The sequence below is a fragment of the Euleptes europaea genome, chromosome 4, assembly GCF_029931775.1.
Source record: "Euleptes europaea isolate rEulEur1 chromosome 4, rEulEur1.hap1, whole genome shotgun sequence".
In the NCBI taxonomy this organism is placed as follows: domain Eukaryota; kingdom Metazoa; phylum Chordata; class Lepidosauria; order Squamata; family Sphaerodactylidae; genus Euleptes; species Euleptes europaea.
Genome location: NC_079315.1, coordinates 53,748,667 through 53,774,962, shown reverse-complemented (window position 1 = coordinate 53,774,962; position 26,296 = coordinate 53,748,667). Strand labels below are relative to the sequence as shown.

Genomic DNA, 26,296 nt, shown 5'->3' with positions numbered 1-26,296 from the left:
GAGGATGGAAAGTGATTGTTAACCTCCCGTCCTCCTTTAATCTGAGGCCACTGGAGCCCAAAAAAGTAGGGCTCTGAGGAGTGTGCCTGCCCAGGAGCCTGACTTGGAGAGCCCCAATGCTCACAAATTGCTATAGCACAATGATAGCATATGTGGGTACATGCAGTCTCACTGTTGAGGCTGCAGAACTGCAGAACTGTTAAGAAACATTACTGTGAGGGGCATGGTGCATCCTCTCAGTCTCTCTGATTGTCACACAGTGGTGAAAACAAAACAGCACCAGTCTCCTTAAAACATAGAGATATTTTACTAAGATTTTTTGTTCTATAGGCATAATTTTAATTTTAAAAGGCTGCATTTTGCACTCTTGAGCCTTCTCTAGTTGTGTAAAAAAAGAGAAGTTCAGCAGCAGTAGCTTTCCTTGCTATGATGCACCTGCTAAAATCCCCCCTTCTAGGAGTCTATTAAAAGAACAGGAGCCCTGCTGTCTATTGAATGTGGTAAGCCCACCCAGCTCCACCCCCATTCTCTGCTTGTGGAGCACTGGCTGGCATGCCACCCTCTTTTAATAGTTGTCCACATTCTGTTATATCCATCTGTTGAAAGAATGATGGGGCTGTTTAAATTATTGAATTTCTCCTTGTGATTGTGAACACAACTGCATGGAGCACAACAAGCACGGAACAGGTAGTACATGTAGGGAACAGCAGCTATCTCAGTTGTCACAGCTGTTGGGAAAAAAATGCAGTTGCAGCTACAGATATGGCTGCCACCTGTGTTGCTGATTCATACCAATTTTGCTCAGCATGATCATGTACATATGAGCAGTCTGACTCAGTACTGTGAATGGCTATAGAGTTGGACTAAACAATTATTCTATGCAGCGGCTTTCAAAAAGTGTTTAGGAAATCCTGGTGTTACTTGGACTCAGGGATGTACTTGCTGACAAGGTCAGTAATGATGGATAACCTGCAATGCTCGGTTGTCAGAGAAGGGCAGTGAAGCCCCACATGCCATGTAAGTCATGCACGCTCTAGAACATTCTTATGCAGTCATGACTGGAAGCCTACACAGCTAAGCCAAATTCATGCAGAAATACTAAAGCGTGGAGTCATCACCATCATGAGTGGTGAAGTTTCAGAGCAAGGAGTCATGACTCAGGCTTTAATGGAGACAATCTTAGATATCTCCAACAGCTGACAGAGCTAATCTAATCTTCTAAACAGTGAAGCAGTCTCAGGTAGAGTCCATCAGATCCCTCTGTCCCAGGGCAAGAAGTGCTACTTAAAGGGCCTGTGCTCACTTTAGGATTCTGTCACCATTATAGCACTCTGCAACCTCCACGTGGAACCTCTACTGTCTCAAGAAAGTGGTGCTTGGAGATAGAGACTTTGGAGGCTTTTGGAAAGGAAGTCTTTCAGAGGCTCTAGCTGTATGTTTGGGCTGGACTGGTGGCACTGGTGTTCAGGCCCAGAGGCACTATTACTCCCCTAGATGAAGTAACTGGATCAGCTAGGCCAGGGGTCTGCAAACTGTGGCTCCCGAGCCGCATGCGGCTCTTTGGCCCGTTGAGTGTGGCTCTCCAAACTTGGTTCGGAGCCCCTGCTCTCGCGCCTGCTCGCGCCGGCAGCCGGGCTGCGGAGCCGCATGCCTGAGAGAGAGAGAGAGATAGAGCGAGCGTGAGAGAGCAGGCGAGCGGGCGCGCTGTCTCTCCCCTCCCCCGCCATGGAGAATGGCCAGGTCCCCCTTTCCCTTGCCCTCAATGGGCGGCTCGGCGGTTCCTGCCCCCCCGCCTGTCTATCAGCTGTTGGGCGGGGCGGGATTCCTTTGGTAGACCTGGCCTCTGGCTGAGTCCCATTGGGAGGCCATGTCTACCCACTGGCTTTCTTGGCAGTAGACCTGGACTCCGAGGAGGGGAAAAAGTTCCCCTTCAGAGGCCAGGTCTACCAATTGGCTTCTATGGGCCTTCGGAGGCCAGGTCTACTGCCAGGAAAGCCAGTGGGTAGACCTGGCCTCCCAATGGGACTCAGCCGGAGGCCAGGTCTACCAATAGGCTTTTATGGCAGTAGACCAGGCCTCCAGACGAGGACTCCAGATGGGGAGGGGGAAATGGCAGGGACTTACAATTTAATTTTTATCAATAAATAAGATCACTATTAAGTATGATATCAAGTTTTATTCAGTGTACCTATAGTTTAATTAAGACTTAAAACTTTAATTAAAGTTTATTAAGTTAATAAACAGTGTACCTATCTATATAGTTTAAGTTTAAGAAATTTAGCTCTCAAAAGAAATCTCAATCGTTGTACTGTTGATATTTGGCTCTTTTGACTAATGAGTTTGCCGACCCCTGAGCTAGGCTATGTAGGTCTGTGTCAAAGGCTGGACTGGACAACCCCTGCTCTGGGACAGTCTGGCTTGCTAGACAGTGGCATGAGTATATCCCAGAATTCTGTTTGAATTCTGTGTGAATTCACAGGTGTTCTGTTACAAATGCACAAGTCCTCCTCAGCAAGCAAGTAATTGTGAAGAAGGTTCTACCATTAATATATGAAGTGCATTAATATATGAAAAAAGGAAGCGGTGTCCTCTGTGACCATCCAAAAAGGCTATACTGAGAATCATAGAACCTGCATGTAGAATAGGGGCTGCAGTACAGTGTAGGATTCTCTGCATGGGGGCTTATTTTTGCATTTTGAGAATTTGGCTGGGGAAAATGTGCATTTAGAGAGTGGCAAATCCAAGGCAAAACCTACCATGAGTTTTCACCTTGAGTGAACATTCTGGATGAACCCAGCCCTCTTTTTGATGTTTTACTTCTTTGAAAACCTCTAAGGAAAAGATTCCATAACTTGCTTAGTCAGCTTACAATGTGGAGGGTCCTACAGAAGTGCTTCAGTTGAACTACTACTTTCTCCAGGCCTCCATAATTCTATGATTCATTTTACTGATCAGATTTAGGTAAGTTTTTAAAAGGTGAGATCTTGGAGGAGTCCAATGGAGAGCGATAAAGCAGAGTTTGCATTTAATATACCAGTGTGTGACCCATAGAACCTGAGATAAAACACATCCATTACCTTCTCATGAAGGCTACAGCCTTTGAATTACTAGTCCTTTCTGAATGACATGGTACAGAAAAGGCTGTGTATGTGTTGGGAGGGGGGGGGGCTAATGCCTATACAGCCAGTGTAATAAAGAAATGGGAGGTTTAGGCACAGGAAAGCACAGCTCCAACAGAAGGAGCTGAAAAGATATAGATAAGATTAGTGACATATGTAAAGGCACAGATACTGTGTGACAAAGTCTGTGCGGCTGAATAGACTGAAGCCAGCAGTAATAGGAAGCCCATGTTCTTCCTAATCCTCCCAGATAAGCTGTTCCATCCAGAATTATCAGCCAACAATCTTCAGGGTATCAGACTGAAAATGAAGTTTCAGACTGCTTTGATTCCTCATCCATAAATGAGAAAGTGCCTGAAGGATCTTTATTTATTCTCACTCCCACCGAAACACTCTTCAGAAAGTGCCAATATACTAGCAACAGATGCATAAAGCCTCCGTTTGTTTGATTGACAGAACACGATATAAAGCAACCCTCACTTGACATTTCGGTTTCATAAGACTCCTAGCAAGGGGGAAAGGAAGAGAAAAAAATATTACCAAAAAACCCCAAAAAAACCTTCCTGAGGAAATAAAAGGGGGATTTATGCAAACTCACAGAGGGTGTTTCAGAATGTTTCTTACTTCAACTCTGTTCTAGTTTCAGGGGGTCATGAGACATTCTGGGTTGATGGTGATGAGTAATTTCAGTACAAAGCAGTTTGGCTAAAGTATTGCTACATTTCTTAGTTTCACACATGGTTGTTTTACATGTCTTACAGAAAGTAGGTATTTAAATTGGGGAAGGTTTTTTTTATGGCTATAAGGCAGGAAGCCATTGTTTTTCTAATTATAATTTGTCTAAAACTAATGGGCAATTCAGGATTTGCCTTGTGATTATTGCCAGTGAAGCAACATCCCACACAAGCCCATGGAGCTACAAAAAGAGGGTGGTACCATTTAAGATTTCTCTTCTCTTTAATGCACTTTCAGTGCGGCAACTCAGGTTCAGTCCTGGTCAAGGAAAAGCCCTTCTGACTTGGAGGAAAGGCCCTCCACTCAATGGTTTCCAGGCAGTAAGTACAATCCTGAGCTGCTCTCTCCCCCCCACATCCTCACCCTTACATCTGTAAGTTTTGCATTGGGATTTCTTTTTTGTTTTTCACCCCAAAACAGCAGTCTCAACCCATTCTGGATCACATTCATGTATCTACCTGTGAACTCCTCTGAATGGCAACCATCTAACTAAACATCATTGACTGCCTTTTCTATATATTTTCTTTTATTCCCATTTTTAAAAGTTCCAAAAGAAACTAAAAACTTCAAAAGCAAATAGAATTTGCTGTACCACATTTCTGACTAACCACTGGGTCTTAATGATTTTTTGTTTTTTTGTATACAGCTTCCATATCCCTGTATTCCAGAAGGTCAGTAAATGAAATATAGTGTAGATAAAGTCTGGGGATTAAAGACAGTCTGTTTTCTCCAATTTATATTTAAAAGGAATATTTCCTTTGTAAAGAAACTACATTTGTAGATTCTTAAGAGTGATAATTTACCATACAAACTGCTAGGAGTCGGCAGGCGCACAAAGAGTTTGTTCCTGAAGTGCAGCCTGAAGCCTTATAAATTGGGCACAGCCAAACAATTCTGCACCACCTGTCATGAGAAAATTCTGGAACCCGTCTTACTTCCTTCAGTATGCTGCTATCTTCAATACCCCATCCAAAAACAAAACAAAACAAAAACATAATCTCTGTACAGGCAAACTGCCCACGGTCAGCATATTCCTTTATCCCTTAGAAGCTCCTTGATCCATTGATCTTGAGCAGCATGGTCAGCACATTATAATTTACTGTAAGAATGGATACAGACAGCCAGATTACCAGGTACTGTAGTACAGCTTTAGTACAGCTCTAAGGGTGAGGGTGCCCTTCCAACCCTACACTCAATCAGTGGCCACTGGTTTGGCTACTCCACATTGGACAATCAATTTGCAAATGATTACCATAGTACAACAATAGTGCAATGTCCAGTGATGTATGAGTGCAACTTAGATCATTTTTGGTCACTGGCATTAGGGATTTCAAAAAGCTTGTCTGGTTCAATTAAAATTCCCCCATTTCAATTTTGTTTTTTCTTTGTCAGAAACAAATTGGTAGTTCTTTATTTTCACTTCAGTTTCTCTTTCCGTTTGTTGATTTTCTCCCATTAAAATTTATACATTTTCTGGAGTAGGTATCGAAGGAACATATCTAGCAGCTTCATAAAATCTAGGATCAGTTTTATTAAGCCCAAATCTGTCATCTCTATATTTATTTCAAAGTTAACTCTATTCAAACACAATATAGGCTTTCACAAGCTATACCAATTTTCTTTTTTTTACATAAATTTTATTGGGTTTTATACTACAAATTTTCCATTGCAATAAACAACATCTATAACAATATAAAATTTCAGTTCTGACTTAAAGTTGTTATAATTCCATAACATATATTAAAGAAAAAAAGAAATTGGAAAATTTATGACTTCCCTTTCACCTCTATCTGCCTCTTAATAAAAAGTTCATCCCGTCGTAATTAATCTAATCTTAATAATCTATCAATACCATTTAAAAGAAAAAAAAACCATAATCTGTTAGTAAATATAATTATACTTATTCATTATAGAAAAGACAATAAAATCCTCTGGATCAGATTAGAAAATATTCTTCCATTCCTCCCAATTTTAACTCATATTCACAATAATGTATCCAAGCCCCCCATTCCCCCAAAAACCGAGCATCATTTTCTTCATTTAGAATAGTTGTGAGTTTTGCCATTTCTGCCACTTCAAACATTTTAACAATCCAGTCTTTTTTCTCGGGAATTTCTATCCCTTTCCATTTCGCTGCGTAAAGCAGTCTCGCAGCTGTTGTGGCATAAATCAAAAAGGTTCTTTGTGTTGATAAGTCATCTGAAATCATACTCAATAACATCATTTCTGGTGTTTTGGGTATATTTTTCTGTAATATTATTCTCAATTCATTGTAGATCATGTCCCAAAAATCTTTAGCTTTGTCACAGGTCCACCACATGTGATAAAAGGAACCAATTTCTTTGTTACATTTCCAACAAGTAGGGGACATTGTTTTATAAATCTTTGCAATCTTCTTAGGTGTTAAATACCATCTATACATCATTTTATAAATATTTTCTCGCACTGACTGTGCTTTTATTCCTTTTAAGTCTTTAGACCATAGTCGTTCCCATTTATTTAAAGCAATATCATGTCCCACATTTTGAGCCCAGTCAATCATAGTTGGTTTAATCGTATCCTGCTCACAATATATTGTTAAAAGGAGGTTATACATTTTGGAAATCAGTTTTGTATTATTATCTAATAGAATCCTTTGAAAAGAGGATTTTTCTTTAGAAAAGCCTTTTTTAACATCTTGTACAAAAACTGATTTAATTTGGTAGTATTGGAGCCATTGTAAATCATCCTTAAGAAGTTGAAAGTCTTTTAGTGAGCATTTCTTTCCGTCCCAATTAATTAGGTCTTGATAAGTAATAAATTTGTCTGGTCTAAGTGGGCGCAATGTTAGCATTTCTTGAGGCGATATCCACATCGGTGTTTCCGGTTCCAAGATGTGTTTATATCTCATCCAAATACGGAGTAAAGAGGACCTGATTATATGATTACGAAATGTTGCTTGTAACTTAATTTTATCATACCACAAGTAGCCATGCCATCCGCTTAAGTTATTATAACCTTCCAAGTCTAGCAAACGTGTATTTGACAAATTCATCCAGTCTTTTAGCCATACTAAAGCTACCGCTTCAGCGTAAAGTTGAAAGTTAGGCAATGCTAAACCTCCTCTAGTTTTTAGATCCACCAAATATTTATAAGCAGTCCTTGGTTTTTCCCCTTGCCAGATGAAGTTTGAAATGTCTTTCCTCCAAGTATCAAAATATTTAGTGTGTGATATTATTGGCAAATTTTGGAATAAGAAGAGCATCCTTGGTAAAACATTCATTTGAATCGTTGAAATACGTCCCATTAATGACAATTTTTTATTTGACCATATAATCATATCAGTTTTAATCTTACCCCATAACTTGAGGTAATTGTTGGTTATCAGATCTTTGTTCTTTGCAGTAATCCAAATTCCCAGGTATTTAACTTTGTTAGCTTTCTCCCAACCAGTATATGATATAAATTCCTGTTGCTGTATTTCCGGTAGGTTTTTAAATATTATCTTTGTTTTTTCTTGATTCACTTTGAAGCCTGATATTTTCCCAAAATCATCCAAAGTCTCCCAAAGTATATTCATTGACTGTGTTGGATTCTCCAAAATTAACAGGAGGTCATCCGCGAATGCTCTCAACTTAAATTCATGTTTTTTAATTCTTAACCCGCGGATGTCCTCCATACTTCTTAGTTTCACACATAGCGGTTCCAACACCAACAAAAATAAAAGTGGAGACAGGGGACATCCCTGTCTAGTCCCTTTCGTGATTTGGCAATTATCTGACATTGATTCATTAACCAAAATTTTAGCCTGTTGGGAGGTATAAATAGCCGATATACCTTTCTGAAAACGATCTCCAAAATTCAATTTATCCAAAATCTGTTTCAAAAAATTCCAAGAGACCATATCAAAGGCTTTTTCTGCATCCAAAAATACAAAAGCCGCAGTTTGTTGGATATTCTGGTCATAATATTCCAATGAGTCTAGTAAAATTCTTACATTGTCTTTTATTTGCCTTCCTGGTATGAAGCCTGCTTGGTCTTCGTGTATAAGATCCTTAATAAATTGTTTTATCCTACATGCCAAAACCGAAGCAAAAATTTTATAATCCACATTTAACAGCGATATAGGTCTATAATTAAAAGTTTTTTCTGGATCCCTTCCTTCTTTGGGTATCAATGATATAAATGCATGTGACCAAGTCTCCGGGGATGTTCCCTCATCCAAAATTGCGTTATAAAGTAAACCAAAAAAACCAGCTAAATTGTCACTGAATGTTCTATAAAATAGTGCAGTAATTCCATCTGGTCCAGGTGTTTTATCCGTTTTTTGTCTCAGTATTGCTTCTTGTATTTCTTCCCTTGTGACTGGAGCTTCAATACATTCTCTCTGGGTCATCGATAAAGCTTTCATCTGTATTGTATTTAAACATTTATCTATTTTCTGCTTTGGAGTATTTTCTTTCTGATATAGCTTGGAGTAAAATGAAACAAATTCTTTTTGAATTTCTGAAGTTAAGTAGACTGGTCCTTTAACAGTTTGGATTTTTGTTATAACCTTCTTTTGAAATGAGTCCTTCAATTGTGTTGCTAAGAATTTTCCAGGTTTATTTGCATATTCAAAATACTTTTGTTTAGCAAGTTTCAAGTTTTTATTCATTTCCTCCATTATTACCAAATTTAATTGGTGTTTAGATGCAGAAATCTGTATTTGAATTTCTCTTTTTTCCTCTTCCTGTGTTGCCGTTACCAATTTCTGCTCCAAATTTTGTAAGTTCCAAAGTATATTGTTTGTAAATTGTAGTTGAGTCTTCTTCCAAGCCGAATGTTTCTGTATCATAAAACCTCTCAAAACAGCTTTAAATGCATCCCAAACTGTATTCAAAGAAGTTTCCCCATTAAGATTGATTTCAAAAAAGTCTTTCATTAAAACCTGTAATTCCTTATGTATCTTGTTGTCTTTTAGAAGTTTATCATTCATTCGCCATCTAAATGCTTGTTTATTGTTCCAATCAAAAGTAACAGGATTGTGATCAGAAAAAGTTCTAGGTAAGATATGGATTTTACGTAACTGAGTGAAAATTGATTTACTGGCCCATATCATATCAATTCTGGAGTGTGAATCATGTCTCGCTGAATAAAAAGTGTATTCTTTAGCAGTTGTATTCATTGTTCTCCAAATGTCTTGTAAGTCTAATTCTGTAGCCATGGTGAAGAAAGTTTTAGGTAAGCATCCGTCATTGACGTCTTTTGCTTTTGATTTTTTATCCAAAGATGGGAGAGTAACTCCATTGAAATCGCCCATCAATAAGATTTGATCTTTTGCGTGTTGGGCAATCAAATCGTGTAGTTTTTCATAGAAGGATTTTTTCCCTTCATTGGGTGCATAAATTCCAACCACTATTGTCCTTTGTCCCAATATTTTAGTTCTGATAATTACAATTCTTCCTTCATTATCTTTATATAATAATTCTGGACAAAGACTAGGATGGGCATAAATTACCACTCCCTTTGTTTTAGTTTGAGCTGAGGCAATAAATGCTTGTCCAAGCACCTGTTTCTCCAAGTATTTTTTATGCTTTGAAGCTATATGAGTCTCTTGTAGACAAATTAGGGAGTATTTATATTTCTGTAGATATTTAAAAATTCTAGCCCTTTTAGTTTTTTCATTCAGTCCATTTACATTCCACGAAATTGCTTTTGCCATAATGTAGTATTTTTAGCAATGTAAAAAGTCTATAGTTTGGTACCTCCTTCTGCACCCTGTGCCTCTTCTTCTTCCTCTTCTTCTTCCTCCTTCTCTCCAGGTAATTCTTTAAGGTCCATTTTATATTTTCTCAGAAATTTTCCCACATCTGCTTGAGATAGAATTGTCGTTTTCACTTCCTTATAGGTGAAAGCCAAACCTTGTGGCATGATCCAACGATATTTGATACCATTAGCTTTCAATGTAGACACAAAATCTTTGTAATTATTCCTCTGTGAAAGTAAATGCCTTGGAATATCCTTCAGTAATATAAGAGAGGAATCTCCTGCTGACACTGGATTTTCATAATGAATCTTCATAATCTTGTCTTTAACTCTTGTGTCATAAAACACTATCATCAAATCTCTTGGCTTAGATCTTCTCATTCTAGCAGGTAATGGTATCCTATATATTCTGTTGATGGCTTGTTTTAATTCTTGTTCATCTATCTGGAATAAGTAGGCCAAATTTGGTATTGCAGTTTCTTTGCTGTCTCCCATCATATCTGGAAAATTGCGTATACGAAGATTAGTCTCTCTCACTCTCATCTCCATCATCGCCATTTGATTTTTTGCCGCCATCTGATCAGTTTGTATTGTTTCAATTTGTTTTTCTTGGCTTGTTAATTTTTTCTTTGTGTCCTTATGCTCATCCATCACTTTCTTGATTGATGCATCCATTGCTTGCATATCTGTCTTCATAACAGTCATTTGAGTTTTTACTTCTTTCAAGTCTCCTGTAACCACATCCAGCTTCTGATTAATAGCTTGGGATGCTTGACCAAGATTTGTCATCATAGAAGTCAACTGTGCCATCTGTGTGGACATCTGTTCAAACTGTTTATTTGTTACATCTGTTTGTTTAGTTAGCATGTCCTGTAATTTCTTTTCCATGGTTGAGGTTTGTAGTGATTCCCTTAGTTTAATATAGGCAGGGCTATGTAGTGAGCCAGAGTGGGGTCGAGTTCCCGACATTTACATTCAAAAGAAGCCGGTAAAATACATGTCCACAGACAGGGCCTTTAAGGTACTAATTAAAAGATAATAGTTCAAACATCAGCATTATAATTTTTTCGGGTTGAAAAGAGTCGAAATTGGCTTTAAAATTGCATTTTAAAGTTTTGAAATACCAGTGAGTTTTTTCGGTCGCTCTAGATCGGGCTGAACAGGAAGTATACCGGAAGTTGCTAGTGCCGCGGACCTTCTACCGCCTCTTCTCGATGGTTATTCCTTCAGGAATGATTTCGAAGTAACTCGAGTGCGACGCGTATTCAGTCCTACGACTACTTCCTGTTGTTTTAGTTCCGATGATAGAGAGGGTGTTATAGAGAATCTTCCGTTCCAGGCACTCCCTTACTACAAACGTGGCAGGAAATTCTTTTCGCAGAAAAATCAGGAAGAAAAGTCACCCTCCCCTTCCCTCAGACCTTCTCATTGGTGATAGTTCTTGTCAATCTAAAAGGTATCCTTCCGATTCTTTGTTATGGTTTAGGCTGATCGGTTTGATAAGGCTCCTGTCGTTAATCCCGATGGCTAACTCAGATCAAACTTTTTCAGTTCGGATTAAGGAGGAGTGGGGGTCCCAGAAATGTTCTTATCAGCCCCCCGTTTATTCAAATTTCCAGTAAATAGACGAAGAGTTCTTTTGTACTCACTTGGGTGTCTAGAGGTGAGGTTCTTTTCTTTATGTAGTCCTTATGTTGGTATTAAGGTGGTGGAGGGTGGAGCTTGATGCCAGAGTTGCGTTTTGGCGATTTCCTTCCCTGGTGCCCTCGCAGGACCGGCGTCCAGGACTCCGAGGGGCTTAAAAAAGCCCCCTCAGAGTACCTAGGAGGTCAAACCGCGTTTGCGGGCTGCAGGGAATTCCTGCTTTCCAACCCACTTGCAAGGGTCGGATTGGGGTATCTATGTACCCCAAAAATAACGCAAACTTGGATTTCTCCCAGGACAGCCTGGGGAAATGGAGTGCTCTCCCCAGCAGCACCACCGGAAGTCTCCACAAGCTATACCAATTTTCAAGCTGGTGTGAGCTAGAAGAGAAAGGTAGGATAGAAGATGATGATCGATCTGCAAGTTTTTGGTGACTATTTGGAAATGCTACCTGAGCAATTTCAGGATCTTTCAATGGAGATTCTAGATTGGGTGATAAATCCATTTTCAGATACAGAGAAAGTTGGGGTAGTGGAGGAAGAACTAAATAAGCTAAAAAAATGAGCTAACATTTAAATAATCATACCAAGAGTTCTGGCTACAGAAGGAAATTTCTGATCACTATCCTGTACTATGGACAGTGATTAAGAAGCGACTTGTTGCATTTCCAGCATCATTGGTAGAATGTGGTTTTAGCGTGGTCATCCAACTTCCAAGAAGTGGAGAGTTAAGCAGACTAATGAAATGAAATGAAATGAAATGAAATGAAATGAATGAAAGAAAGAAAGAAAGAAAGAAAGAAAGAAAGAAAGAAAGAAAGAAAGAAAGAAAGAAAGAAAGAAGAAAGAAAGGGCATGCTTCCCTTTTTTCTTAAGATAGCACTGACTCTAGCTAGAATGCTGTAAACGGCCAAACAGCAAATGTTATCAATGTGCTGTTAAACTTCCACCAGAGCATTCAGAAGAGCCTTTGTCGGCGATGCAGTGCTGTGTCAACAGCACCCTTGTAGGCTCATATGTACGCTGATTGTCACCAGGTTTCTGGCACTGTGGCATGATTGCAGTGGGAATGTGCAAATATAGATTTCTTCTTGTACTTTATCACATGGCCATGTAAGCTGGTTTGCTATTACTGTGTAAATGTTAATGAAGAACAATGCACACTTCTGCATCCTGACTATGTAATATAGCCCAGTGTAAAATCCTCATGATTTGAATCTCAGTTATTCAAAATTTCTATGCATATGAATCCAATGTATGTGCTCTGTGTAACCTCTATTAGTGTAATGGTATATAAATAGAATGCCTGCTTATCTGAATATTTATTGGAATTCTTCAGCGGTTCCCCAGGCCAGTTGGATAAATGAGATTGTGCTGGAACAGGGAATTCAATCATCTCTCTTTACTGTTAATTTTAATCCCTATAAAAATCTTTCATGGCTTTACTGCCCTAGATTCCCCACCCCCTACACTGCAGAGTTATTAGAGATCGGCATCATGTCTGTTCCCTCAAGGTTGAAACAATAAGCTTTATCTGAAATGGACAAATGTAATTTTTCTTCTTCATATATGAATCCCTTGAATGTCATGGTTTGCTTGTCCTGCAGTAATCAGCCCAGCCAGGGCCATGTCATTTAGCACTGACCATATTTTATTTTGTGACAAGGAGAAGCAACAAGGAGTATAACCTCTATCCCAAAGCCATAGGCATGATGCTGAATTATATAATGGGGAACAGATACCCAATGCCATGCTTTCTCCATCTTGCTGAAAGGACTTCCATGCTGGAAACCTTGGAAAACAATTTGGTCATGTCATGGAAAATTTTCTTGACCCTTTGAAGGATTTAAAGGATTCCAGAAGTATCTCACTGCAAGTCTGCAGGGAACTGTACATGCGGCAGTCACTGTCACTCTGAAGGACTAAAAGAAAAATAAACTACAGATGATCTTAGAGAATATTGTTTTCATTATGCCAGTCCAGATGATATTTTTTCTTTGAGGCTTTTATTTAAGTGGAAAACCCCATATGTTTGCAATATATTATGCTAATAGGTAGTAATTACTATTCATTTACTCCTGATGGCACATTCATAAAAGTAAATGTTCTAATAGTTGGGTTTTCCAATTGCTTAAAGAGATGTCCTACACAATATAAAATATCTGCATTGTGTAGTGGTTAGAGTGTTAGATGTGGCTCTGGGAGACACAGGCTTGAATTTCACTCTGCCATGGATGCTTGCTGGGGGATCTTGGGCCAGTCACACACACTCAGCCTAGCCTACCTCAACAGCATTGTTATGGGGATAAAACAGAGGAGAGGAGAATGATGTAAGCTGCTATAGATACCTATTGTGAAGTAAGGTGGGGTGTACAAGAAGTAAATAAATAAACAAATGCTGTATACTTAGCTTACCTTCTTCAAAGTTACATCACACCTTTGCTTTAGAACAAGTTCATCCAAAATATTGTTTGATAATTCTGTAGTTTCAGACGTCACACAGAAACACAAGTTATGATTTCATATTAAACACAAAACTGCTCTGGACTAATTTCAAAACACCTGAAAGCACTTATTCCTCAGTGAAATTGAAGCAGTTACTCAATAAGCCCTGGGCAATTACTACACATTTTTCTAGAGTCCAGAGCAGATTGAGTAGCATATGGTATTTAACAAGGAGAAAATCTTTTCAGTTACAAATTTCAATCCAGAAAACCAACTGCTGCTCTAGTACTTCACAAAACAAGATGTTATGTTGACGCTTCAGACAAATGCAGTGGAGTAAACATTTGAGAATGGGCATAAAATCCTTCCACACATTATGAGATTGGCCTCCAGGGGCAATAAAAGTGGTGTTGGGAGAATTCCTGAGAATAACAATGGGGAATTTATGAATCAGAATACATGAGACAAGATCATTATTAGATAGTTACAGTTCTTCTGATGCTGATCTTGTTCTGTGTTTATGGATTTTGTACCTAGCAAAATTGGCCTCAAGAGCCATCATGATGGGTTGACCCAAAGCCAATGTGCAGGGATCTTAGGTTATTCCAGGGTGCATATAATGAAAGACAACTTGTGTATTCACATTTAATTCCTACTACCTCATTTTATTTGTTCAGTGAGTAAAGCCGTGCTGAATTAAACACAAGAATTTTATACAGTGACATATTGTGGGGGAACATACCTAATCGATGCACACATTATGCTTGCAAAGACTCAATTTAAACATGCTATTGGTGGGCTAGAAGAACCCTTGCGATGTTGCACATGCCCAGCATCTCAACACCAACCCAGGGTATGAACCTGTAACATGCTAAGGTTACATAAATAACAGATCTGTACATGTAGCAATCCCCTTGAAATGAGATGCAGGTTGCAAACAATATTGCATAGGTATGTTCTGTCACAGTCCCACCCTGGATCTGTGTGCTCTCACATTCATGTTGCATGTTTGCCTGCATGGTATAGTGGTTAAGAGTGGCAGACTCTAATCTGGAGAACCAAGTTTGATTCCCCACTCCTCCACATGAGTGGCAGACTCTAATCTGGTAAACTAGGTTCAAATCAAAGCAAGGTTCAGACTCACCTATGAGCCCAGTTTTCTGGCATGTGCTAGGGAGGGTTGGGAGCTGGCACAAGGTTCAGGGGCTTGTCTGGTGAGGCGGGGGCTCAGCTGGGCAGCCAGCATGTTGCCACAAAATGGCTGCTGATGGGGAAGCTGGAGAAGGAGCCATCGTGTTTTTAACTCCAGCTGGAACTTTTCCTGCCCTGCTACATACCTTCCTGGCTCAACCTATATTTCAAATGGACCAACCAGCCCCTGGCTCAATAGGGGCGGGGGTGGGAGGCAGTCTCAGACCTGAGCTTTTGAACTCGGCTCCTCCAGCTAGGTATTTAAGAAGACGTACCACTCACCCAGTTGAGTCTGCTTCCTACTTTGTTCCGCCCTCCCGCCCTATACTTGGGCTGTTTAGTTGTTATGTCAACTTTATGTTAATTTGTCACAACCTTTGGTGGTTTTGGCATGGGGCTGGATCCATTTTGGGAGGAAAGGCAGCCTGCGTTCCCCCTTTTCCCCATTCTGGGGACCCCAATAAGGGGTTTTGGGGGAGGCCTGGAATACAGACATGCCCAGTCGGGGGCTGTCTGAGTGTTGGCCTCCCGCTAAGTAGCAGGGGACCACACAGCAGGCTTCTGCCCAAGTGGGTCCCACATATTGCCATCTCGGGCAACTTCCAGCAGGCAGGCTGGGAGTAGGATGCATCCGTCAGCAGGTGGGTTGAGCCGATGCCTTGGATCCAGCCCCTATGCAATGCCAATGCCTGATGCTGTAACCAATAAAGCTGTGGCCACTTCCATTCCAGCTACTGTCTCCACATGTTTACTTGTATGCTAAGGTCATCATAGTATAAGGATCATGGGGTGGTTATTACATGCCAAGGGAGGCCAGGGTTGGGGGGCTGCAGTAAGTAGCCGGCTCCAAGACACTCCCGAATTTGGCGCTAGGCCAGAAATCATCTTTATTACAGCCAAAGGCCAGCATCTGGTGAACCGGGTTGGTTTCCCCACTCCTACACATGAAGCCTTCTGGGTGACTTTGGGATAGTCACACTTCTCTCCGAACTCTCTCAGCCCCACCTACCTCACAAGTTCTCTGTAGTGGGGAGGGGAAGGGAAGGTGATTGTAAGCCCTTTTGAGACTCCTTAAAGATGGAGAAAAGCAGGGTATAAAAACCAACTCTTCTTCTTTTTCTTCTTCTTCTGCATGTACAAGTGTGTTTCCTCTTTGTTGCAACCACCCCAAGATAGAAAACCCAGCCTCTCAAGTAGCCAGCACCTTGGGGAACCTTGGCAAGGCAGCCTCTGAGCAAGTAAAAAGTACAGAGCTTCCAATTATTTTAGCTCCCCCCGGTGCATGAAATGTCCTTAACATGTAAAAGCTGTCTATAGCATGCACATAGGATTTAAGTCACAATCTGCTTTCTAGGGTTGTTGGAAAAAAATTAGTTAAAATTCAGGTTTGGGTTTATTGGCCATTTTTTTATTCAGGAAAACCTGAATGCCGAATTTCATATACCAGTAAAGGTAGGAATTCGGGTTTAAATTCGGGTTTCCCAAATAATTTGGCCATTTATACCCATTCACAGCTTTTCGCAGCTCCTGGGGAAGGCATTTTTGCAGGTAGAGATCCAAATCTTCGGGGTAGCTAGAAGGGACTCTCCTTGCAAGAACCCCCAAGTTTGGTAAAGATTGGGTCAGTGGGTCTGGAGTTATGGGGTCTGTAAGGGGTCGCCCCATCCTCCTCCATTGCAATGCATTGGCAAAGTGGCTGTGTTCAGACTCTTTAATGTGAGCTTTGCAATGTATCTCAATGGGGAAACCGGGCTTTAAACTGTGGGTAAGTTCACCCCGCACCTCCATAGAGACAAAGTGTATCACGTTGTATCTCTATGGAGTCACCGGGTGAACTTTCCCACCCACCGTTTAAAGCCTGGCTTCCCCACTGAGATACATTGCAAAGATCAGATTAAAGAGTCACAGCCACTTTGCCAATGCGTTTCCAAGGTGGAGGATGGGGGCGACCCCTTCCAGATGGGGGCGACCCCTGACCCAATCTTTAGCAAACGTGGGGGTTCTTACAAGGAAAGTCCCTTCTAGCTACCCTGAAAATATGGGACCTCTACCTGCAAAATGCTCCCCAGGAGCTGTGGAAAGACATTCCTGAAAAAGCCGGATTTTTATCCGGTTTTTTCAGGAATGGCAAATCCGGCTTTTCCAACCTCCTGGATTTTGCTGACTCGGTAAACCCAAACCTGAATTTTACCAAATTTGCATTTATTCAGTATTTTTCTGGTTTGGTTTTTACCAAATCAACAGCCCTACTGATTTCTTAAACAGGAAATAAGCTTTATTGCTGCAGATTAAACTGGAGTACATACATAGATAATAGCTTTCATGGCTAGGAGATACCGATCTAAAGAAAATGAATATAAAACATGAGTCTGGCTAAGTTACAGTACAATACCTTAGAATAGATGGAGCAAACACACCCCAGCCTTCCAACTGCTGCCCAACAGAGGAGGATGGGTCCCGCAGGTCATAGCATCTGGGCAAAGTGTTTGAACCCAGAACGAAGGAAGATTCCACCTTTTGAAACTTCTGCCAGCTTTGGTGACCCGCCCCCCATGCAGAGTTAGGAATCCTGCCAAATCAGGTCCTTTGGCATGTAACCAATGTCGCTCTCCCCCAATCAGGTTTTTATGATGCCATGTCTCTCCTCTTTTGGCAGGAACATAAGAAAAGCCATGCTGGATCACACCAAGGCTCATCAGGTCCAGCAGTCTGTTCACACAGCAGCCAACCAGGTGCCTCTAGGAAGCCCACAAACAAGATGACTGCAGCAGCATCCTGCCTGTGTTCCTCAGCACTGAATATAATAGGCATGCTCCTCTGATACTAGGGAGAATAGGTATGCATCATGACTAGTATTCATTTTGACTAGTAGCCATGGATAGCCCTATCCTCCATGAACATGTCCACTCCTCTGTTAAAGCCTTCTAAGTTGGCAGCCATCACCATATCCTGGGGCAGGGAATTCCACGATTTAACTATGCATTGTGTGAAGAAATATTTCCTTTTATCTGTTTTGAATCTCTCACCCTCAAGCATCAGCAGATGACCCTGAGTTCTAGTATTATGAGAGAGGAAGAAAGCTTCTCCCTGTCCACTCTCTCCATATCATGCATAATTTTATAGACCTCTGTCATGTCTCAACAGCCTTCTTTCCAAGCTAAACAGCCCTAAGCATTTAACCGCTCCTCATAGGGCATAGGTAGGCCAAATGGGCTTTTTTCTGCTGAAACCCAGTTCCTGTTTTTCCTGACTCTCCATCTCTTCTGGAAGTAAACAGTTGTCATGGTTTCATGGTCCCAAGTCATAACACTTTCTTGCAACTGGTGTAAAATAGGGCCCTCGAAGTACAGAAGGAGGCACTTCTCTGTTCTGCTAAACCTATTATGATGTCAGAGCAAACAGGATGATTGTGTTTTTACTTCTGTGCACATGACCAATGTTTTCAATATCTCTACCAGTGGGGGACCTTCGAGGCAGGGCATCTCATTTTCTGCTCCCCCACTATTTCCTGCTTCTTTTCCCTGATAGCCCCCATAGCCTCTCCCCATTTTCATGCTTCTTTCTCTCCTTCCCATTCATCAGCCAATCTACCTTTATCCCCCCGTTTCAGTTTTCTCTCCTTCCCAACCCCTGGCAGCCTCTTCCTGGGAAAAGTCTGGACAATTTGTGCAGTGCTGGCTACCGTGCTAGGCCCAGTTGCATGGCGGAGAACCTAAAAGACTTGTGTAGAGTACTTCATTTCTCCCATATTTTTTCCCCAGAACTATTTCCTCTTTCCCTCCTCCAGGCAGCCTCCACATCTTCACTGTTCCCTGTATCCTTTTCTTCTTCCCCTCCACCAACCAACCTAAATTTTATTTGCCCTATGTTCATTTATATTTATTATTTATTTGCTTCATTTATACCCCACCTGTCTCCACAATGGGTACCCAAAACAGCTTACATAATTCTCCTCTTCTCCATTTTATCCTCACAACAATAACTCTGTGAGATAGCTTAGGCTGAGAGTGTGTGACTGGACCAAAGTCACCGAGTGAGCACCATGGCAGAGCCAAGATTAAAACGTAGGTCTTCTAGATCCTAGTCTGACACTGTAACCACGACACCACATTGGCTTTTGAGGGTTGGCTGCTGTTGAACAATAGCATGTAGCTGGTCCTGGGTGAGTCTTGCAAATTGCATGGTATCAAGTTTCCAGTGGTTGCTGCCAGGCCTAGCCATGATGAGTCCTCCCTCAAAGGCCAAAACAGCCCTGGAAAGGGCCCTGATCCCACCCGTCATTTAATGACAGAAACTAAGGGTAGCAATACTGTTGTGGATGGCTAGCAATAGCTATTAAGGGCATTCATTTCTTAAAGCTACAAGTGCTGCTTCTATTATTTGGGGAGGTTAAATCTCCAATGTATATTTTTTTATTTTTCTGCAAACCTGAGGAGTTTTCAGGTTTGTTGAAAGATCTGTTTTGACTGTTAATGGCTTCAGTCTCTGGATTTCAGTATTCACAGATCTAGCCACATTGAGAATTAGATATATTGACAAGTAGGAAACCTGCAAGTACTTGTGGGGGGCTCACTTTAGTTTCCCCTGTTTCCCCTGTATCCCCTCGTTCTCACTTTCCTCTTTCTCTCATCTCAGCAGCACCTTATCCTCTCCTCTTTCTCTGCTTCTTCTCCCTTTTTCACTCACCAACAAACCTTTCTTTTATCTACCCCCCAGTCTTCAGCTGTATTTATTACTTACTAGGGCTGTTGAAAAAAAAATTCAGTATAGTTCGGCTTCGGCACAATTCGGCCTGTTTTTATTCGGGCCGTGCCGAAGTCCGAACTCCCCCACTTCAGATCCCTGGAAATTCAGGGGGATCCGGAGTTCGGGGGAAAATTCGCCCCCCCGCGTGCCTTCAGGGGGATTCCCTGAAGGCACACGGGGGGCCCTTTAAACAAGCCCCTCTGCGCTGTCTGCGCAGGCAGCGCAGAGGGTTTCCAGACCCCCCCAGCCCTGCCGGGACTCCCGGCAGGGCTGGCAGGGGGCTGGCAAGGGCTGGGGGGGGGGCTTTAAATAGGGGCTTCAATGCCATAGGGGGGCTTTAAATAGATCTGTGCCTCCCGGCCGGGAGGCACAGATCTATTTAAAGGGCCCTCTGCGCGCCTCCACGGAAGCTCCCTGGAGGCGTGCGGGGGGACTTCAAACAGATCTGCGCCTCACAGCCGGGAGGTGCATATCTATTTAAAGCCCCCCCCAGCCCTGCCGGGACTCCCGGGACTCCCGGCAGGGCTGGCAGGGGGCTGGCAAGACCCTCTGCGCTATCTACGCAGACAGCACAGAGGGTTTCCAGACCCCGCCCCCAGCCCTGCCAGGACTCCCAGCAGGGCTGGCAGGGGACTGGCAAGACCCTCTGCACTGTCTACGCAGACAGCGCAGAGGGTTTCCAGACCCCGCTCCCATCCCTGCCAGGACTCCCGGCAGGGGGCTGGCAAGACCCTCTGCGCTGTGCGCAGTGGTGCTTGCCAGCCCCCCCGCCAGCCCTGCTGGGACTCCCGGCAGGGGGGGCTTTAAATAGATATGTGCCTCCCGGCCGGGAGGCGCAAATCTATTTAAAGGGCCCACCGCGCGCCTCCAGGGAAGCTACCTGGAGGCACACGGGGGGGGGGGGGGACAGATCTGCGCCTTCCAGTTGGAAGGCGCAGATCTGTTTAAAGAGGCTGAATTCACTGAATTTATTCAGGAACACCCCGAACTCGGCGAATTTGGCTCCACGGTTTCCCCCCTTTTTGAGTTCGGTTCGTCCAAACCGAAAAACAGCCGAATTGCGGAAAATTCAGCTGTTTTTCGGTTCGGACCGAACCGAATCAACAGCCCTATTACTTACTGGGTTTATCTTTTCTTGCCGTTGGGGAGCCAAAGGAGCTTACATCAATCTTCTCTCCTCCATTTTATCCTGACAACCCTGTAAAGTAGATTATGCTGTGAGAGAGTGATGGGCCCACAGTAACCCAGCAAGCTTGCATGGTAAAGTGGGAGATAGAATCTGGAAAAAAAAAACCCCGATCCTAGTGTGACACTTTAGCCACTACACTCTCAGCTCTCCCTCCCCTCTTTCTGGCAGCCTCTTGCTGAGAAAAATCTGGCCAAGTTGCCAGTGTTGTGTGGTAGCAAGTTGCTCAAGTAACTTGGGGAAATGTTCACTGCCACACCCAGCTAAATTGCTCAACTTCTGCAGAGTCTGCCACTGGGTCCAGGCAAGTTGTGTGACATCAAGTCATAGTTACTGGCAGACCTGGGTGAGCTGAGCAAATTGCATTGTAGCAAGTTGTGTGGTGGTTGCTGCTGGCCCTGGCCCTTATAAGTTCTCCCTCCACAGCAGGACGGAGGGGTTCAGGGGTGTACTGGGAGAAAAAATAGCCCTTGAAAGGGCCCTCCCGCCTGCCTTTGACTGACATTGAAGGCTGGCAATATTATTGTGGTTGCCTAGCAACCCCCACAATGATCCCTAAGATCTCCTTTCTTAAAGGCACAGGCACTGCTTTTATTATTTGGGGTGGGGTTAACCCCCCCAATACATTTCTTTTTAAATTTCAGAATTTTCTGCAAACATGAGGCTTTTTTCAGATTTGTAGAAACATCTGTCTTGTCCATTCATGGCTCCAATCTCTGGATTTGAGTATCTACAGATTTGGCAATGTTGAAAAGTAGATATATTGATTATCTGGAATATAGGGTTGGATTCTGGTGATCTGTCTCGCTAATAGTGTTGCTTTTCCCCAGAACATAGAGCTGTCCCTAATGCAGGTTTCCCCTGATGCATCAGCAGAAGGCTCTTGGTGCTGAGGGAAAATGCTACTGTTAGGAGAATGGATCTGTGACAGCCAATACAAAGTCACTATTTGCTTTACAATGTGGGGATAGATGTCATATTTTTGAAAGTGACTTGCAGAGTTTTGGAGTCCAGCCCTTTAAAACCAGCTAAGCCAGTTCTCTACACAGAGGCACTCTTAACAGTGAATTGCGGACCCAATTGGACTGTGAATTCCTCTATACTGATTTTAGTGTTTCATTTTTCCTCATCAGAGTGCATCACACTATGTCAAATATCCAGTTAAAATAAACTGAGAGAGGTAAGTGGAATTTCTGTGCATTTCCCCACATCAAATCGAATTAAGCATATTCTGATAGTTAAGAAAAATACTCTGCTAGATAGGAAAAATAGGAAAATTGGATAGTTGCCTCATTATCAGAAAATACTTATAATTACCATCACTCAGGACATCAGTGGTATTTTTCCATATGACTATAAAGCAAAATATGATTAATAGTAATTGTTTACTAAATTAGATTAATTTCAGACAGTTTTACCTCTCATGTTTTAGATGTGCAAAGGGCATTATTGTTTAGGCTTCAATAATTGTCTTTATTGGTTGTGAACAATATTGGCACACAGCATTTCTTTATAGTACTATTTTTAAAGTAACTGCTGAAAATTTAGCAGAAAATGCATTTCACTTCTGAAGGATTAAACAGGCAAGTGATCCATTTGGGTTCACAAACTCAATGAGCCAGAGAATTAAGACATACTCAGCTGCTTTGTGCAAAATCTTCCAGAAACCTCCTAAGAAAGCCCTATTAAAGCAACACTTGATTAACTGATCACTTGTTAATAGTACCGGTCCACCGTTTTGGGCCTGGACTGAACATTTTACTGTTTGGAACCATGTTTGCAACAGCTGTTTGTATGCCGTTTCTAATCTTCCTTATTTTACAAGTGGAAGTCTTCTTCTGTACATTACCTCAATCAGGATATATGGTTTTAGTATAGGGTGAATGCAAAATAATGTAATGTATGAAGCAGCTCATAGTGTGACATAGTCTAAGTTCTGCCTAATACAAACTCTCACCAACACTCAGAAGTAACCTAGTTTTGCCACAGCGTTGTACAAATGCATTTGCATGCACAGTCACAAAGAGGGGAAAAGATAGTGGCTACAAATAAGTGTCGGGTGTTGCCAAAAATGTCTTTTGTAATTTTAATACATCTAGGCCATAACACTCTATATAGGGTTGCCCTTGAGACTGACCCAAAAACTCCAGCTGGTTCAAAATGCTGCCGCGCGGGTCCTTACGGGACCCTGCTGCAAGCATATATTCAGCCAGTGCTTAGACAATTGCATTGACTCCAGGTGGAGTATCGGATCAGGTTCAAGGTGCTGTTTTTGACCTTTAAAGCCTTACATGGTCTGGGACCAGCGTATCTATGGGACTGCCTCTCCTGGTACACCCCCAAGAGAGAGTTACGCTCTGCAAGTAACAACCTATTGGTGGTTCCTGGCCCGAAGACTGTCTGTTTGTCCTCAACTAGGGCCAGGGCCTTTTCAGCCCTGGTCTGGTAAACTCTCTGTCGAATGAGACCAGGGCCCTGCAGGACCTAAAGCAGTGCCACAGGGCCCGTAAGACAGAGGGGTTCCACCAGTCCAATGGTTGAGGACAGCAATGGCGTTTATCATCATAGCTAGCTTCCCTGCCCACCTCTTTTCTAATTACTTTATTCCATCATTTTTGGTGGGGCTGATTGCTGTTTTCCCTCTGGCTCACTATGGCCCAGTGTGTTCGTTGTGCCAACAGGAACATCAAATTTTATTGGCTTATTGTTAAATTTTACTGATTTTAACAGTGATATGCTTTCACTGAATTTTATGTAAAGGTGTTAGCCGCTCTAAGCCTAATTTTGGCTAGGAGGAGGGTGGGTTATAAATCTAAACAAACAAACAAACAAACTGGAAATCATTTAGGGCACTGGAGGTGATGCCAGCAACAGTTTTACAACTGGTTTCATCCATACTTAAAATGCATATTTATTTATTTCTCTTTAAGAATGACTTTCAGAGAGCATTGGCTGTATTTTATTTTAATTGGAATTATTACTATACCCTCCTGCATAGTCTTCTTCTCTGTCATTGAATGCTGACTTTTTGCATTTAGGAAAAAGCAAAACACTTAGAGAACTCATTTGCCTATAAAATAGATGCCATTTTAAATCAATAACTTAGAGACAATGTTAGAGAAGAAAATTTGAGGGTGGGCCTGAAGTTAGGGAACTGATTATCACGTAGTGTAGGAGAAAGTATGAAAACTGTATATGCATTTATTTTGTGGAGAATATACAGTGGTTTTCATATCATTCTACATGTTCCTCTATGTAGTTGCTCTTTGTGTTCCTATATGAAAGAACTTTCCATATTAAAAAAAGGTTAAACTTTATAAGATGTGTAGGAAGTTGTTACCAAATCTGTGGTCCTCCAGAGTTCCCACAGTGAATGAATGTACAATATAAACAGGTAAAGGCAGTGTACCTGCTAGATTTGTAACTTGTAAATAGGTTATTGAGAAACTCTGAAGCAGCTGAGCACACCTTTAACACCTTCCCATAATGAACAGTGGCCTGCATTTGGATTCCCCCCTAAAGTTATTATGCCATCATGTAACTATCAAACCTTTCAATCTCTCACCACAAGGTGGAACTTGGCCAATTGTAGATAATGATAAAGCTTACTTCAAAGCAATGCTCTTGGAGTAGGGTGGGGTTTAGAAAGTGTAGGTTATGGGAATGAAGATGTTAGGACATGACTGGGCTGTGGGTTTGGAGCTAGTGACCTGAAGATGTCAGTGGTGGTGCAGCCTGTGCACCAACATCCACTCTGGTCAAAGGAAAGAACAACAAGGTGGTCAACCAAACCAGTCAAGGAAGTTTCCTTATAGCAACAGATCACAGCAGGACAGGTATGACTCTGTCACCCCTGTAAAAGGTTTGAGTCAATCTTGCTTATTGATCTAGCAACCAAAGACCATTACTGAATACTAACACCCGTTAACTTTCACATTCTCTTCCTCTCCTTCACCTAACCTAGTTTTCAAGCGCACAGGGTTTTAATTAAAATGATTTTCATGCCTGTTCACCAAAGCAGAGGTCCAATAGAACTGTACTATGGTTGTGCATATCGATATACCTGAACCAAAAATAAACCCATAATTTGCCATTTCAGCAATATTCAGGTTTCAGTTTTACTGAATACCAAAACTGGGGATCTCCCCAAAGCCAAATTGGTGAATCAGCTATTCACCTTTGCTCAGATGCATGGCTCTGTGCTTTCTCCCTTTTCTATCTTTTTTTAAAAAACTGGTTTTGTTAGGGCCTCATAATTGGGGCCCTTTTGAGGTTTAGGTCATGTAATCAGAGCCAACTTGGTCTGACCAACCATTCAGTGGGTTAATCTGGATAAAGCCTAAGGGTTTTTTAAAAGATGGGGCTCACCCAGTCCCGTCCAGAGGGATATACCCTCCAACTAAAAAACATCAACTTCTTCAGCTGCTTCTGAAGAAATCTCCTCACCCACACAGATGAGCAATCTCCTTCACAAGAGCTGCCTTGGTCATGACTTCAGCTGCCTCCGATATCCCCCCCTCCGAAAACCTGCTGTCAAACTGAAGGTCACCCCGAGTAAAGGCTTCGTTTCCCTGCACTGTGACCATCTCTTGAAATCAGATTTTTGTTGTTAGCTCTAGTGAAATCTAGCTATAGTTTGAAAAGCTGAGGAAAACTTGTGAACTCTATTCACAAATAGTAGGTAGACAATGTATGGCTCTCTCTTTCTAAAACTGTATATTTTAAAGTGAAACTGTTTCTCCAGTATGAGGTTCATATGCTGTTACAAATACATATTATTGAATCTTTAATAGCAGAACTGTTCTTTCCCCTTCCACGAAAATAAAGGAAGTTCATATTTTTTGTCCTTCCTGGTTCCCATGAGCAGATAAAACTGTTGCATCTTAATTACAAAGTCAGGGGAAAGGTGAAGGGTACCTCTACAGCAAGCCTGAGAAAGGTGGGAGTATACTTTTACATATTAGTATCATTTACCTTACAGGTGTTTAGCATACAGATATTTTACCTAATATTTTAAAGCCAGTTCCTAAATATTGCTTGGGCCACTCAGTTATTTGAGTTTACCCTGAGATGAGGGTATGTGGTGGGAACTGTCCTCAAATTTCCAGAAATAAATAACACATTTCTACAAAGAACACTTTGGGCTTTATTAAGTGTTGTATGTTCTTTTTTAAAAGCTCCATGGTTCTTTCCATTAAAAGCCCCTCACATTACCATGTAAAACTTCCACGCTCATTTCAACATGAACATCTGCTAGGTTGCTTCTGTTTTGTGAAGAGGGGCACTGCTGAGCTGTGCAAGTTAATGTGACAGTGTATGGGAACACTTTGGAAGCTAGTACAACTGCATATAAGTTCCAGCTGTGCAGAAAAAAAAGATGTGCAGCTCACACCTGTTTTCTTTGTTACCCATATCCAGGTAAAGTGTAAAGTGACCTATACTTTAAAAAACAAAAACAAAGCTACCTACACCTTTGTTTAAATGAATGGGTTTACACAGAGTAG

General features: G+C 41.7%; 1 protein-coding gene across 1 annotated transcript in view; it reads right to left on the bottom strand.

Moving 5' to 3' along the window:
- Positions 1-16,619, bottom strand: part of LOC130477169 (transducin-like enhancer protein 4) — a 195,100-nt gene extending 178,481 nt beyond the window's left edge. Inside the window, exon 1 of the mRNA XM_056849239.1 lies at positions 16,613-16,619. The gene's annotated coding sequence lies outside the window, so the exon portion shown is untranslated. The remainder of the gene's footprint in view (positions 1-16,612) is intronic.
- Positions 16,620-26,296: the final 9,677 nt, after the last annotated feature.